Source organism: Oryctolagus cuniculus, chromosome 7 (genome assembly GCF_051225735.1).
Source record: "Oryctolagus cuniculus isolate XC-2025 breed Fujian yellow rabbit chromosome 7, ASM5122573v1, whole genome shotgun sequence".
In the NCBI taxonomy this organism is placed as follows: domain Eukaryota; kingdom Metazoa; phylum Chordata; class Mammalia; order Lagomorpha; family Leporidae; genus Oryctolagus; species Oryctolagus cuniculus.
In genome coordinates, this window is record NC_142873.1 from 150157851 (window position 1) to 150172846 (window position 14996).

The following is a 14996-nucleotide window of genomic DNA, read 5'->3' on the forward strand; positions in this document are numbered from 1 at the left end:
GAAGGCCACGGGCTACCCAGGCTGAGCTCCAGGGCCTGCCTTTACTTCTCTTTGATGCTGTCTGTGCAACCTGGAGCCCGTCACCTCCCTCTCTGGGTTAATTCCCTCGCTGCCTGTGCCAATCCATTTGAATCTCTCCTACAGGTGACATTTACCAATCTTACTTTGACTTAATGAAGAAGAAAAAGGGGTGTTTTGTTATTCATGTATTAGAAAAAGAGAACTCATGTCTATCCCTTGTGAGATCTTTGGATTTTTATTTATTTTATTTTATTTATTTCAAATACAGAGAGACAGAGACAAACAGAGATCTTCCACCTACTGGTTGACTCCCCAGATTCTCATAATTTGGGGCCAGGCCAAAGCTAGGAGCCTCTAACTCCATCCGGGTCTCCCACATGGGTAGCGCTTGAGCCATCCCCTGCTGCCTCCCAGGGTGTGCATTAGCGGGAAGCTGGCGTCAGGAGCAGAGGAGCCAGGACTTGAACCCAGGTGCTCCGACAGGGATGCAGGGGTCCCACCTGGCATCCCAGCCACCGCGCCAGACTCCCGCCCCGTGCCGCAGCAGCTTCGCCTCCGGCTGCACTTGGGTTGGTTGTGTCTGACTCACGGGGGCCGCTGGCAGGTGCTGGGCCGTGCCCAGGGTGGGGGGCAGAGAGGGCAGGCCAGGCAGAGGCAGGAGGCTGCCGGCCTTTCCTTCAAGGATTCAGTAGTCACGTCGGCAGGCAGCCCCGCTTGCCAAGCATCCACAAGCCCTGGAGGCCCCGAGGTGCTTGACCTGCATCGTCTCATGGACTCTTGACCGTGTCTCTGAGTTAGGGACGAGCTACTACCTAATTGCGGACAAGGACAGTGAGGCCCAGAGGAGGCAAGTGACTTACCCAGAGACACACAGCAGCAGAGCAGGGCCGTGCACAGCCCAGAATCTCATTCCCTGTCCCAAAGTCCCTAGGCCTAGGGAGAATCTGAGCTAAGGATGCACTGGGGGGAGGCGTGGAGACGGGAGGCTGGGTCGGCGGAGCCCTGAACAAAAGGTTAGCGACAAGGACGCAGGGTTGACCAGTGGTGCGACCTTGGGCAGGTCCCCACTGTCCATGGCGCCTTGCCCTGGTGGCACTGCTGTGCGGCGACCCTCCTTCCCCAGGCCCTGGGAGACACTTGCTTTGCCCCAGCCTGTGTCCAGCACGGAGTCAGTGCTCTATCACTGGAGGCCATTCTGATGGTTGGCCACACTGTCCTGGCACTCGGGGCCTAGCTCCACCTCCGTCTCCAACCTGGGGTGGGTTCCTCCTGTGCCCTGCGTTTCTGGCCACCAGGAGCAGGCCCGGTCAGCACCCTCTGTGCGTCCGCTCTCCTTGGTTTCACCACATCCCGTCTTCCTGTCCTCCCCTGCTGCCTTCCATGCCTGTAGAGCACATGTTAGTGGTGGTTCCTGGGCTGCTGGGAACAGCATGGATCTGAGTCTGATGGATTGGATTAGAACCTGCCTCTGCCGCCTGTGTGACCTTGGACGGGTCCCTTGTCCTCACTGGTGGCCCCACTGCGTGGTCAGCATGTGGTTCCAGTGAGCTGCCTTCAGTGGAGCGGAACCAGTCCTCAGGGCTCTGCAGCGCGAAGCCGCCTGGCTCAGCCCCACTTCCTAGCACGAGCCCCACAAGGGCCAGGCTGTTCTGCTGTGTCTCTGACCTCAGCCACCCATACCTAGTAAATGCTTCCCGAACCCTTGTGGCCACCCGCCACTGCCTGCCCAGGCTCATAAGCAGGGAGCAGAATCGGAAGAGGAGCAGCCAGGACTTGAACCGGCGCTCCTACAGGGGATATCGGCGTCCAGGCCCAAGCGTCGGCTTAACCCACTGCACTACAATGCTGGCCCCTCTCCACCTGTTTCTGAAAAAGGCCAAAGAGGTGGTGGCTAGGATCAAGGCATTAGTGAGGCCTGGTGGAGGCCAGATGCGGCCATGGCTGGCATCTCCTACCCACCGCCCTCTGTCCACGGTTGTCTGCCGTGGAGAAGCTCAGAGCAGGTGTGCGAGTATAAGAGGGAGCCCAGTGGGAGGGGGAGCAGTGGACGGTGGGTGACTCTGGTGCTGCCCTCGGGCATCCGGAAGTCCCCCAGTGGGGGCTGAGCTTCTAAGATGGATTCAAGGTGCTGGCGTGGCGGCCCAGCAGGTGAATCTGCCGCTCATGACATCAGCATCCCGTACCAGCACCAGTTCAAGTCCCGGCGGCTCCACTTCCAATTCAGCTCCCTGCTAATGCTCCTGGGGGCAATAGAACAGGACCCCAGTGCTTGGCCCCTGCCACCTGCATGGGAGACCTGGCTGGAGTTCTGGACTTGACTTCAGCCTGGCCCAGCCCCGGCTGTTGCAGCCGTTTGGGGAGTGAACCAGCAGACGGAAGAGCTCTCTCCCTGTGTCTCTCCCTCTCTGTCACTCTGCCTTTCAAATAAATAAATCCTTTTTAAATATAATAAATAAATCTTTTAAAAGTAAATACATATTTGAATGAGATACAGAAAAAAAGAGAGAGAGAGAGAGATCAATCTTCTATCTGCTGGGTCACTCCCCAAATGGCCACAACAGCCAGGGCTGGGCCAGGCCAAAGCCAGGAGCCAGGAGCTTCTTCTGGGTCTCCCACATGGGTGCAGGGGCCCAAGGCCTTGGACCATCTTCTACTGCTTTCCCAGGCCACAGCAGAGAGCTGAATTGAAGTGGAGCAGCCGGGACTCGAACCGGCGCCCGTATGGATGCCAGCACTGCAGGCAGAGGATTAACTTTCTATGCCACAGCACTGACCCCAAAATAAATAATCTTTAAAAAAAAAAAGTATTTGAAAGGCAGAGAGAGAGAAAGAGAGAGAGAGAATGAGAATGAATCCATCTACTGGTTCACAATGGCCAGGGCTGGGCCAAGCTGAAATGAGGAGCCTGGAGGTCCCTCCCGGTCTCCCATGTGGGTGCAGGGCCCAGCCGCTTGGGCCATCTTCCGCCGCTTCCCAGATGCATTAGCAGGGAGCTGGATTGGAAGTAGAACAGCCGGGACTTGAACCGGCGCTCTGATAAGGATGAGGCATTGCAGGTTCAGCCCGCTGCGCCATGACAACAGCCCCCTCCCCCTTTTAGATGGATTCGGGTGCAGAGGGGCGGGACTTGGAGTGGTGTCGTGGAGGGGAGTGGCTTGGCGGGGGCTTCTGAAAATGGCCCTGGGTAGAGGAGTTGACCTCGGCCTGAAAACCAGGCGGCTGCAGGGAGGAGGCAGAACCCAGTGGGGACACGGTGCCGCCAGCCTGCTACAGCATCTCCCCAGCCCAGGGTGGTGCTGCTCCTGGCCTCACGCCCCGGTGCAGAAGTCAAAACCAAGGCAGAGCCGGGAAGGCTCCGGCCCTGGGTCGAGGCTGCATTTGAATCCAGCGCTTTGTCCTGTGGCGGAGGGGACTTTGGTCAGAGGTGGGTCAAGCACCTCACCTGAATTATTTCATTCCCATTCAGTCCAGCTTTCCAGCGCTGAGACGCTAACCGTCCCCATTTTACAGATAAGGAAACTGAGGCTCGGAGACGGGAGGTGGCTGGCCCAGGGGCATGCAGTCAGTGAACGATGAGCCACAAGTCCATGCCCTTGGCCCTTCCTCTCCCGGATGCTGCTCGTGCCTCGTGGTGGGCTTGGACTGGGGCCCCTGTCTGCAGGTTGTGCCTCTCGGCGATCGAGGGCCCAGGGGCGCTGGGGGCCGTGTGTTGCTGCGGGGAGCACGAGGCCGGCCTCATTAGTGGCTCTGAAATGCCAGGCAGGCATGGCCCGCTGGGCCCCTCATCTATAATGCATCTGGCGGGCAGGCCCCCGGAGGGCCGCTGGCAGAGCACGGGCCGGGGCGGGGGCAGCCCGCAGCTGCTTCCTGCGCCCACCCCTGCTGCCATCCCTCTGGGCAGGGACCTCCTGTGGCAAATGCCAAGGCAGCACCGCCAACCTCATCCCCTGGCCCAGCTGGGGCGGAGGGAGTCCCACCGAGGCCGGGGCCTGGCCGCTGGTCCCAGCTCAGGAGGCTGCCTGTCCTTGGCAGCCACTTCCGGGAGACACGGGGCCTTCGGTTGAGCTGGGGGCGGAGCCATTTGGGAGCAGGGTGAGCAGAGGCGGCTGGGCGGACTCTCAGAGGTACAAGGGCCTTGGCGTTATAGAGCGGTGGTCACTTAGTCACTCAGCCACAAGGAACCGCTGAGCGCCTCTTGTATGCCAGGATTCAGCTCTCGGAGCCTCCATTTGCCCACCTGTGAGATGGGGACGGAGGAGACAGACCGAGTAAGCAGACTGTGATGGCCGCGCCCGGGTCTGGAGCAGGTCACGCGCTCACGAGAGCTCCCTGCTGAGACCACTGCGTGCTGGGCTGCGTTCCAGAGCACCTTGCACGTATCAATGACCTTGGCCTTCCACCAACCCCAGGAGGCGGGCCCTGTTGTTATCCCTGGCTCAGGGCTGAGGAAACGGAGGCAGAGAGAGGTTGAGCCCCCTGCTACGGTCTCTTAACAAACCTCTGGTTTGCCTGTCACCCTGCCCGGGCAGCTGGAGAGTGGAGTCGCCGTGGCCTTTCAGAGCACGTGCTGTTGGAACAACGCCTGCCCTGGGAAGAGCTGGTAGGCTGGGGGGAGGGGTATCCGGCAAGGGGAGCAGCAGGTGCGAAGACTCTGGGGTAGGAATGGCGTGTCCTAGGGTCAACGAGAACCCACGCCCCCTCTGTGTGTACCGGAGGCCCTTGGGTTGTCCGTCCGTTTTCAGTGGCTTCCTGGGTGTCCGGAAGCTCGGCCTCCCTAGGCGGATGGTGCTGTGACATTTGCTTGGCCTCCTTGCACACTCCCAGGGACGGGAGGCTCACTCCTCGGAAGTAGCTCACCTCATGCTGAGTAGCTGGGGACAGCTCATTCCGCGTGGAGCAGCTGCCTAAGCCAGGTGCCCCCTCTGCGCCTCCCCCAGGGCCCGGGCCACATCCCTGCAGCTCTGCAATTCCTGAGCCACACCTCGTGCGCAGCCAGGCCTCCCCCACCCCCCTCGTTGTCCCCGCCTGTCTTCCTCTGGGGCCAGCGACATCCCCTTCTGGGGACACGTCCTAGACTGAGACCCTCTTTAGGGAGGGTCTTTGGTAGCTTCAGGAGATGAGAGAAACCCCCTCGCGGTGGGCTTGGGGCCAGGACTGCTGCTGTTGGCTGTGTGACTTGGGAAGTGACCCGGTCTCACTCACACACCCCGCTCCCCGCTCCCCAGCGGCCACAGAGAGACTTCTTGCCGCCCCGAGGTCCCCAGTCAGGTGGCCCTGCTGGCCTCTCTGTCCCCGTGGTGCTCAGAGTCCCGTCCCTTTGGGGGTTGTGGTTAAGGAGCCCCGGGTTCCCGGCCCTGTCTGCCTTTTGCTGACCTGCTGTGTGACCCTCCCACGCTGCCGCACCTCTCTGAGCCTCACTTGTCTGTAACCTGGGGGCAGAATCTCCGAGAATGCGACGGGTCAGGGCGCGCGTCCTCAGCAGGTGCCCCTCCCTGCGTCCTTGCCTCTGAGAGGCCTCATGCGTCCACAGAGGGATCCTCCGGGGGCCACGAGGGGACTGTCCCAAAGTCCCAGGTCTGCTCAGGCTCTTCTGCGAGACCCTCACTCATTCAGGAAATTATTCATGGGTGGCTAGTGGGGGAGGCCCCCCTCAGGGATGTGGTGGTAAGGATAGGAGGCCAGGCCTCTCCTCTCATGGGGTTCTCAGTCCAGAGAGGAACTCAGAGGAGGCTGTAATGAGGGCAGCGAGTGCCGACTGGGGAGACCCGGGGGATCGCTGAGGTCCTCTTCACACCTGGAAGTCAGGGAGGGCTTCCTGGAGGAGGTGATCCAGAGGCTGAAGTGGCCCAAGTGGGGCGGGGGAGTGGGTGAAGGAGGGAGGTACAGTGCAGGAGACTCCCAGGGAGAGGAGGTCGCGGGTTTGCCGTGTCGGGGAGGAAAGCAGGTGGTGGCACATGCCTGGCACAGGGCTGAGTTGGGCCTGGCAGGGGAAGCAGTTACCAAGTCGTGTCCCTGCCAGCCCCGGAGAGCTCTGAACCCCCAGCCGCCACGGGCAGAGAGGGCCCCCGATCGGCCTCTCCCCTCCTGGCTCCCGGAGCTGCTCCATGACACGGAGTCTGAGCCCCAGCATCCACGAGGCCCGCGCTGCCCCGGGGACGCCCCGGCCCCAGCCCCGGCCCCGGCCCCGGCCCCGGCCCTGGCGCCGCGGTGCTGCCTCGGCCGCAGCTGGTGGGTGAGGGAGTCAGGCCCCTGCGCGCTGTGTCCTCGCCTATAAAATGAGGGCGAACACCCTGCTGCATCTGAGACTGTTGCGGGGATTAAATGACCTTCAGGCTGCCAGGGCCTGACCCAGAGCGGGGCCCCTCGGACGCCGACACCTGCTGCACGCCGGGCCCGCACAGGGTGCCCAGCGGCCCTGTGGCCTGCCCGGAGGTGCGGCCGGCCTCCACCTGCACACACGCCCAGCTGCGGCCTTGGCCTTGACTCGCCCTGGGGACGCTGGCGCTGGCGCTGGCCGGGCTGGATGGTGACCTTGGGCAGTCCTTGCCGTTGAGCCTGGTTCCTCCCTTGTGCCTGCAGGGTATCAGCAGCTCCCACCCCAGGTGAGCGAGAGGCCGGAGGAGGTGCCTTTAAAGGTATTTTAAAAGCACGGGGAGCTAGGATGACTCAGGAGAGGTCGGTCTCCCTCCCTGAGGCCCACGACGACGTAACTATGAAGTGGGAAGTTCAGCCAGGATGTCCCCTAAGGCACTGAGGGTCTGGGAGAGTCGAATTGTCCCTACGTTGGATGCGGTCTGCTCTTGGCTGTGTGACCTGGGACTAGACACTTCACCTCTCTGAACCTCAGTCTCCTTGCCTGTAAACTGGGACAAGTTTCACCCCACGGGGTCCCTTCAAGGCTCCCCTGATGTGCTCATCCATCCAGCAGGCACTTACCCCTCATGGCCAGGTGTTGGGCCAAGACCTGGGGGTAGAGCAGGGGGCTGGCTGCCACGGTCACGCAGCACTTGCAGAAGTTTCTGTGGGACAGGTGGGTGACGGGCAGAGTGACGGGGCTGGGCCAAGGGGAGGGGCTGGCTTGGGCAGGGGCAGTCTGGCATAGCCAGAGTTAGCGTCGAGGATTGGAGCAGGAATGGGATACCTTCCTCCACTGTCAACCTGGAACTTTCCAGAACATTCTCCCAGCAGCCAGTGGAGGTGGCTGAGAAGGTGGGGGTTGGAAGCCTGCCTTTGCTGCCCGTGGGGCAGGCCTGGTGCAGGGGCCGTTGTGGGCAGGCATGCGAGACCAGGCTGGGGCTGGGCCTCACGGGAGCTGGGCGGTGCGAGCAGAAGCCTGGGCCTCCGAGCTGTTGGTGCAGGCAGGGGTGGAGCCCACGCAGGGCACGGCCAGGTGTGGACAGAGCTCACCAGGCTGGCCCCACTGCCCAGAGGGGCTGCTGGTCTGGCACCGAGACCTGGGCCTCACTGCTTTAGGTGGGCGTGGAGTGGAGGCCCAGACCTAGGCCCACTCTCCCTCCTCCCCAGCACCAGGGCCCTGACCCCAGAAGGCCTCGGCATCTCCCAGCCCACTCCCGGGCCAGAGCTGCTGCCTTTTTTTCCTTTTTTAAAGATGTATTTACTTATTTTTAATTTTTTTTTTATTTTTTATTTTTGACAGGCAGAGTGGACAGTGAGAGAGAGAAACAGAGAGAAAGGTCTTCCTTTGCCGTTGGTTCACCCTCCAATGGCCGCTGCGGCCGGCGCACCGCGCTGATCCGATGGCAGGAGCCAGGAGCCAGGTGCTTTTCCTGGTCTCCCATGGGGTGCAGGGCCCAAGCACCTGGGCCATCCTCCACTGCCCTCCCGGGCCACAGCAGAGGGCTGGCCTGGAAGAGGGGCAACCGGGACAGAATCCGGCGCCCCGACCGGGACTAGAACCCGGTGTGCTGGCGCCGCTAGGCGGAGGATTAGCCTAGTGAGCCGCGGCGCCGGCCAAGATGTATTTACTTATTTGAAAGGCAGAGCATCAGAGAGAGAGGGTGAGACAGAGCCAGAGGTCTTGCATCTGCTGGTTCACTCTCCAAATGGCCGAGACTGGGCCAGGCTGAACCGGAGCCAGAAAGTCATCCAGGTCTCCCTGTGTGGTTGGCAGGGGTCATCTGCTGCTGCCTTCCCGGGTGCATTAGCAGCGAGCTGGATCGGGAGCAGAGCAGCCGGGACTCGAACCGGCGTCGCAGGCAGCAGCTTAACCCGCTGTGCCACAGCGCCGGCCCCCGGCCAGAGGGCCTTTGCGATGGCCTCTTACAGGCGAGCTGTGCACACGCGCGGGCACACCTGCATCTCCCTGCTCACACTCGTAGGCTTGGCCCCACACAGCGTCAGCACGAGCATGGAGTCACGGGGGGTCTTCACTGTCCTGGTCTGTGCCAGGCCCCCGGACCCAGTCCCCACCCGAGGGAGCTCGGCCCAACTGAGGAACCTGGGAAGGCCCACGATCGGCCCCGGAAGCTGCTGAGGGCGGGGGCAGCCGCTGCCGCCTGAGGGGCTCTGGGTGGGTGGGGGCAGGAGGCTGGGCGTGCAGCAGGCAGGGCACTGCAGGTGTGGGCAGTGGGGAGGAGGAGAGAGGATGCAGTATGGTCAGGGACAGCGGGCGCAGGGCCTCGCGGGCCACGTGAGGCAGCTGTGGCCCCACCCTGCAGGCAGAGGGCGGGGGAAGCCATTAGGCAGGTGGGTGATGTGATCAGATCCGAACACGCGCGCGCTCAAACCCACGCACGCCCCAGACACGAGCTTCCTCTCCCACATCCATTTCATGCTCCTGCCGGTCTCCCATCCGCATTCTCACCCCCAGCCGCTGCCCCGCCCCTGCCCCCAGCCACCCCCACCCCCACCCCCACCCTGTGCCCGGCCAGGCCTGCCCCAGCTCCCTCCACACCGGCAGACGCACGTGCGCCCGTGCGGGCACATGCAGGAGCCTGCCCCTCCCGTGCACGTGCCAGGTGGCGCCTAGCTTGGGGAGTGCTTTATCTCGCTGCATTCCCCCAGGAGCCTCGCAGGGAGGAATTGTCAACAGCACTTAGGGAGGAAGCTGAGGCCCCACAGTCAGGGCTGCTCGCTGCACCCACACAGGCATGCGCCCCAGCTCTCCCCAGGCTCTCCCCGAGAGGGTGACGAGCAACCTTCAAGCCCCAGTTCTCCCAGAAACAGGTTGATGAACACAGGAAGTTACCGGAGCTCCAGGGAAGGGCTTGGGCCAGCACACGCTCACCTGGCTGGTGACCCTGAGGCCGCAAGGGCGAGGGCGGTGCTGGGGCCTGGCACCTGCCAGCCAGGGGCAGCTCAGGGCAAAGCTGGAGCTGGGATTGCGCCTGCGTTTGCATTTACAAATGAGGTAGATGGCCCTGTCGCTGCGCGCTGTGCGGTGAACTCCGGCTGGCCTGGCTCCCAGGACGTGACAGCTGAGCTGTGCCCCACCGCGGGGCCCCTTCCGTCCTGCCTTGCTCTTCCCCGACCCTCGGAGATGGTTACTTACGCCTAACGGGGAAAGATGTGGCTCTGGGGGCCAGCCCAGCTCCGTCCCGCTAGTGGGGAAGTCTCTCTGGCCACCTTCTCCTCCCTGGAACAAGGAGTGACTAACACCTGCTATGGTGACGGAAAAGGTCAAGGAGGCGGCTTCGCAGCTGACTCAGAGCGAGCGCTCGGTGTTTAAAAGTCGTCGACATTTTTAAATTACAAGAATAATAAGTGCGCATTATGCAGGTCCAAAGTATGCAGGAAAACACGTGCCGGGGAAGGAAGTTCTGCTTCTCAGAGGCGGCCCCGGGCGCTTTCACTCGCAGCGCTGAAGTTGACGAGGGAGGCTTGCGGGCTGCGCCTCGCTTTGTCCGCTTCGCTGTTCACCCTAAGCCCCCTTTGGCGTCCCACGAAGCTCTTCTTAGTCCTCGCTGTGTAATACTCCACGGCCCACAGGTGCCTCCACGTAGTCAATCACCCGCCTCTAACACCAGGTGGCTTCCTGACTGTAGCTATTGCAAATCCTGCCGCGGGGTGCGGCCCTTGGTCTCCTCTTTGTGCCTTTGTGTGAGCACTTCTGGAGGATAAATGCCTAGAAGAGGAGCTGCCGGACCAGAGCGTGTGCACATTTTAATATGGAATAGGAGTGGCCAGGCTCCTCCGGGCCTGGCGCTGTCCCTGCCACCCGGTGCTCCGGGAAGGGCCATTTCCCTTCACAGTCGTGGGAATTTGCCCACGGCCTCCGCCTCCGCCACTGAGGTCCTAGCACTGTCAGGATTCCCCACGTGGGGTCCCCTGGCCGCAGCCCCTGCCCCCGTCCCTCGGGATCTCCCCGGCTGCACGCCTGGCGGGAGGCTCGCCCTACCTTTGCCTGACGGGGCGCTCAGTACCTGACACGGCTGCTGGGTTTCCTCCTGGGCGGCTCTGCGGATCCCACTGCTTCCTGGGGTGGACTGAAGTCCGCCTGCCCAGCGCCTCCACCTGTGCGCCCTGCTCGGCCCTCCAGAGCCCACGGAGGAAGGGCCCGAGCAGGAAGGGAAGGCAAGGCCAGGAAACAGCCGTGGTTAATGTTTGCCGTGCACTTTGTAGTAGGACTCATTTAATCCTCGCGGTAACCTTGCCAGGCTGCGCCGCTGTTGGCCCCCCCCACCTTTGTGGTTTTTTTTTAGAGCAAACGAGCGAGTACTTGCACCTGCTGGGTCTTCCCCAGATGCCCTCAGCAGCTCCCAGCCATGGTAAAGCCAAGCACTGGGAACCCAGTGAGGGTCCCCACGTGGGAGAAGGAACCCCACTACTCGAGCTGTCACGGCTGCCTCCCAGGATCCGCATTAGCAGGACGCCAGGGTCAGGAGCCAGAGTGGGCATCAAGCCGAGGCACTCTAATGAGGGATGCGGGCGTCTTGACACTAGGCCAGAGGCTTGCAATGATCCCATTTTATGGATGAAAACACTGAGGCTGAGGAAGGTTAGCTAACTTGCCCCAAGTCACTCAGCAGCCGAGTTAGGATTCAGGCTCAGACAGTCTCCCTCCAGAAGCGAAACCTGACTGTCTTAGGGCTGTCTCTCCAGGCGGGAACTTGTGACTTACTGAGCACCTATTGTATACTCAGCTCTGGGCTAGTCAGAGTATACATGTAGTATCTAACTTAGCCCGTGCAACAACCCTACAACGCAGGCGTTCCCATCCCATTTTGCAGATGAGAACACTGAGGCTCGGAGGACAGCGACTTGGAGGAGTCTCAGGCCCTTCCTCTGGGAAAAGCCCTCCTCCAGGTTCCACTTTCTCCTAGTTCCTGTGGCCTGAGTTCTGTTTCCCTCCCTCCCAGCAGCCCTCCCTGGGATGGCAGAGCTGGGCCTCAGGGCCATCCAGCCAGAGATCCAATTTCCGGTGGAGAAACTGCGGCTTGATCCTGCATGCAGAGATTCAGAGGCCGAGCCAGGACTTGGCTTCGGTTAGGGGTGGTGGCCTGGCCGTCGCTGTGGGGGTCTCGCCTGGGCCAGGGTGGCCATCCCGCGCAGGGAGCCCTGAGAGGCAGGGGCTCTGTCCAGTAGCTCAGTCAGAGCCGGCAGGCTGCATGAAACCGGGCCCAGCGCTGGGGACTCCAAGGTCTGGGCAATGTGGCCAGAGGAGCATCCCGGGCAGTGTCACTAGGCCCTGCCCCCGTGAGCCTGCCTCCCCCAACTCGGATGCCAACACCCAGCACCATTGTCGGGCCAGGGTTGGCGTCGGCGTCCTGAATGAATGACTGGGCGTAGGAATGAAGGGCAGGCGCGGGGGCCCCCGGGGCGGGGACTGTGTGAGTGAGTGAGCGGAGGAATGTGTGGCGCCGGAGAAGGGGACCCCCTGGGCTGCAGAGGTCAGGGAGGCGCCCGTTGTCCCCCCGTGTGGCCTGTGGGCCCTGGGTGCTGAGGGCGGGGCAGCGCGTGGCACGCCCGGCAGAGGGACGGGGCGGCAGGGCTGAGCCTTGGGGCGGGGCCTCGGGCCAGCTGCTCTCTGTGTGGACGGCGAGCACGTCCCTGCCTCCTGCCCCTTGGGTGGCTGGTGAGGGGCCTGTAGTGAAGACAGCTGCAGAGTTCCGTGCTGAGGATCCCTGGCGGCCAGAGGCCCAGGGCTGGGCCCACTCGGATTCACTCCGCCGGCTCTGGGTGCGGGCGAGGAGTCAGGACACGGTGAAGTCCTCAGGGCAGTGGGGTCAGGGCAGACTTGGGCCACCTGGGCAGGCAGCAGGTGGGTGCTGCGCCCGGGCAGGGTGCGTCCTGTGGCCTCCCCTCTGGGCTGCCAGCTCCTTGTTTGCTCAAGAGGCCGCTGCCTGGCCCAGCTCCGGGATCCGGGTGTCTCGGCGCTCGGCCAGCATGGGCCAGGGCCAGGGCCCCACAGGCCACCTTCCTGCTTGCCCCACCCCACGCCCAACATGGAGCCCGAGGCCCCCGCTCCCCTGCACCCAGGGGGACCCCTCCGGCTCTCGGCCCCTGGTAGACGTGAGCGCCCCACCTGGAAACTCCACTGAGCCTTGGTTTCCATGTCCCTGAAATGGGATGAAGACAGCAGCTGCCCTCTCGGGCTGTTGCTGCAAGGATTAGTGACGTCACAGCACTGTGCTCAACTCCCCACCCCCTCACACATGCCCCCTGTGGGCCTGGGGAGAAGGGGGCCAGAGAGCCAGGCCCCGGTCTGGAAACCTGCTCACCTGGCTTCCCCTGGCCACCTGCCCTGGCACCTTGGCAGGGGCAGGGGCAAGTGAGGGGGAAGGCCGGTGCCAGGTGGGTGAGCTCAGGAAACAATGGGCCTCTGTGACCCCCTGGGAGGGGCAGTTCCGGGGCCACTGCTGGGCTCACACCTGACATCCATGATGGCAGGAGACCCGCATTCTAGCATCCTGGGGGTGGGCAGGCTAGGAGTGGGCCTCGCAAGCCCCCTTCTCACTTTGAGGTCTCTGCCCATCCCCGTGACTTGCCAGATGGGTAGGATCTGTCGGGGCACCTGGCCCCGGGCCCCCGTCTCCTGACCTCCAGGGAACCTGAACCCTCTGGCCCCTGTCCTGGGCCAGCCCCCATCAAAGCCTCTGTGTTCACTGCTGCAGCTCTCCTCTCCTCTGCCCTCCCGGCCAGAGTGTGCTTGATCCCCCTCCCACCTCCCCCCCCCCCCCCGCTCCCTCTCACCGCCCCACCTTGGTGGTCACAGGTCACCTGCCCCAGCCACCGGAGATACCTGTTTCAGTGGAATTTGAGTGCCTGCATGGTTCAGCAGGCACAGAGGAAGGCAGAGGGAGCGAGGGACCAGCTGTGTAAAGCAGCCAGGCTTGTCTGGAAAACAGCCCCCAGCACGGAGGCCATGACCAGGCAACCGGGGTGGGACAGGAAGGGGAGGGTGGCAGGACCAGCCCCCCCGGGGGCCTCCCTCCAGGGCAGCTATCCCTGGATGACGGAAGGACCAAGCCCCACGCACAGGACAGCGGAGCTGCCTCTGGTGCCCTGCCAGGCTGGGTTCTCCCGGGAGCGGCACCACCTCGTGGTGTATGCTTGGGGGAGACAGGATCTTCCCACTACCTGGTCCACGGGTGGGAAGCATCCCAGGTGGGCGTCTATTGAGCTGCCCCCACCATGCTGGACCTGACCCCAGCGATGACATCCAGAGTCCCGAGCCAGCGGAAGGCCTGGCTTCCCATCCCTGCTTCCTGGCTGACCTGGCGTTGGTGGTTTAACCTCGCCAAGCCTCAGTTTGCCCTGCTGGGAATCGGGGATCCTGGCGACTGCCTTATCTCCTGCTCCAGTTCCGGGGAGAGTCCCAGGCGAGAGCAGATAAAGAGGCTTTTGAGAAGTATACAGAGCTGCGCTCCCAACACCTGCTGTGTGATGATGATCATTACCTGATGCGGAGATAAGGGAGGGGGAGGCGAGCAGTGACAGTTGCCAGGAAACCCGGGAGCTGTCGGCACCCGGCTTCCGGCCTGGCCCGTCCCACTCAGGAGCGGGCCCTTCCCCCCCACCCTGCCTCGCCCTTTCTCTGGGAAGGATGGGCGCTTCTCCGGGAGAGAGATGGGCCCAGCTGGCTGGCAGCCGCACAGCTGCTGGGGCCAAAGGTGCCCCCACCCCCGCAGTGTGCCTGGCCCAGACTCCAGGTCAGCTCTGGCTTGCCGTGTGACCTTGGCCGAGTCAGCTCTTCTGGCTGCAGCAGGCTTTTTGTGTGTCAGGCGAGCAGTGGGCAGCGGGCCAGGCCAGACGGGGCGGGACTGGAGCTGGACTCAGGGACGATGTTGGCGGTGGCTGCACCAGTCGGGCTGTGATGGGCAGAAGGCCGAGGACAGAGCCGAGGGCAGCTGGGATATAGCTGGCGGAGGGGACCTGGGCTGGAGTCGCACCTCCGCTTTGCCCCCTCCTAGTGTGTGACCTGGGGATTGTCACCGAAGCTCTCTGAACCTCAGTTTTCTCCCCTGGAGAAAAGTCCGACCTCGGCCGCTGTGGTGTGCCCATGCCGAAGTAAGCTGTGGGGTGCTGGACAGCTCTGGCCAGGGTCACAGCGGGAGGAGATGAGAGGAGGGTCCCCTGTGTGCTCTGGGCTCCCCCCAGCTGTTGCAGGGGTAGGAGGAACGCAAAGCGATTTTTAAGTTTTGCTGGTTTAATTTTATTCGAGAGACAGAGAGAGACGTTCCATCTGTTGTTTCGTTCCTAACGTGCTCACAAGTCAGGGTTGGGCCAGGCTGAAGCCAGGAGCCTGGAACTCCATCCTGGTCTCCCACATGAGTGGCAGGGCCCAGATATTTGATCCACCACCTGCCGCCTCCCAGGGTGCACGTTGGCGGGAAGCTGGATCAGAGGCAGAGGAGCCAGGACTCGAGCCGGGCGCTCCATCCGACATGGGGTACAAGCCTCCTGAGCTGCACCAGACGCCTGCCCCCGCCAAGCATTTGAAGCTGAACTAGGCCGTAGAGGGCGAGGAAGGCTTTTGGAGAAGTAGGGATGGGGCAGAGGCCTGGGGGCCCCCA

At 62.8% G+C, this 14996-nt stretch overlaps 1 protein-coding gene and 1 non-coding gene across 14 annotated transcripts in view; one reads left to right on the forward strand and one right to left on the reverse strand.

Moving 5' to 3' along the window:
* The window catches only part of RAP1GAP (RAP1 GTPase activating protein), a 62378-nt gene that overhangs the window by 17145 nt on the left and 30237 nt on the right, over positions 1–14996 (forward strand). The gene's annotated exons all lie outside the window — the stretch shown is intronic.
* Positions 7682–11164, reverse strand: LOC127493477 (uncharacterized). Of its 3 annotated transcripts, XR_011390189.2 has the most exons (3): positions 10404–10689; positions 9533–10117; positions 7682–8193 (listed from the first exon to the last, which is right to left on the reverse strand). It is a non-coding gene; the product is annotated as an uncharacterized LOC127493477 (transcript). The 3 variants fall into 3 exon arrangements; XR_011390188.2 differs by lacking the exon at positions 7682–8193 and having other exon boundaries at positions 9682–10117; positions 10404–11164; XR_016236771.1 differs by lacking the exon at positions 7682–8193 and having other exon boundaries at positions 9682–10117; positions 10379–11164.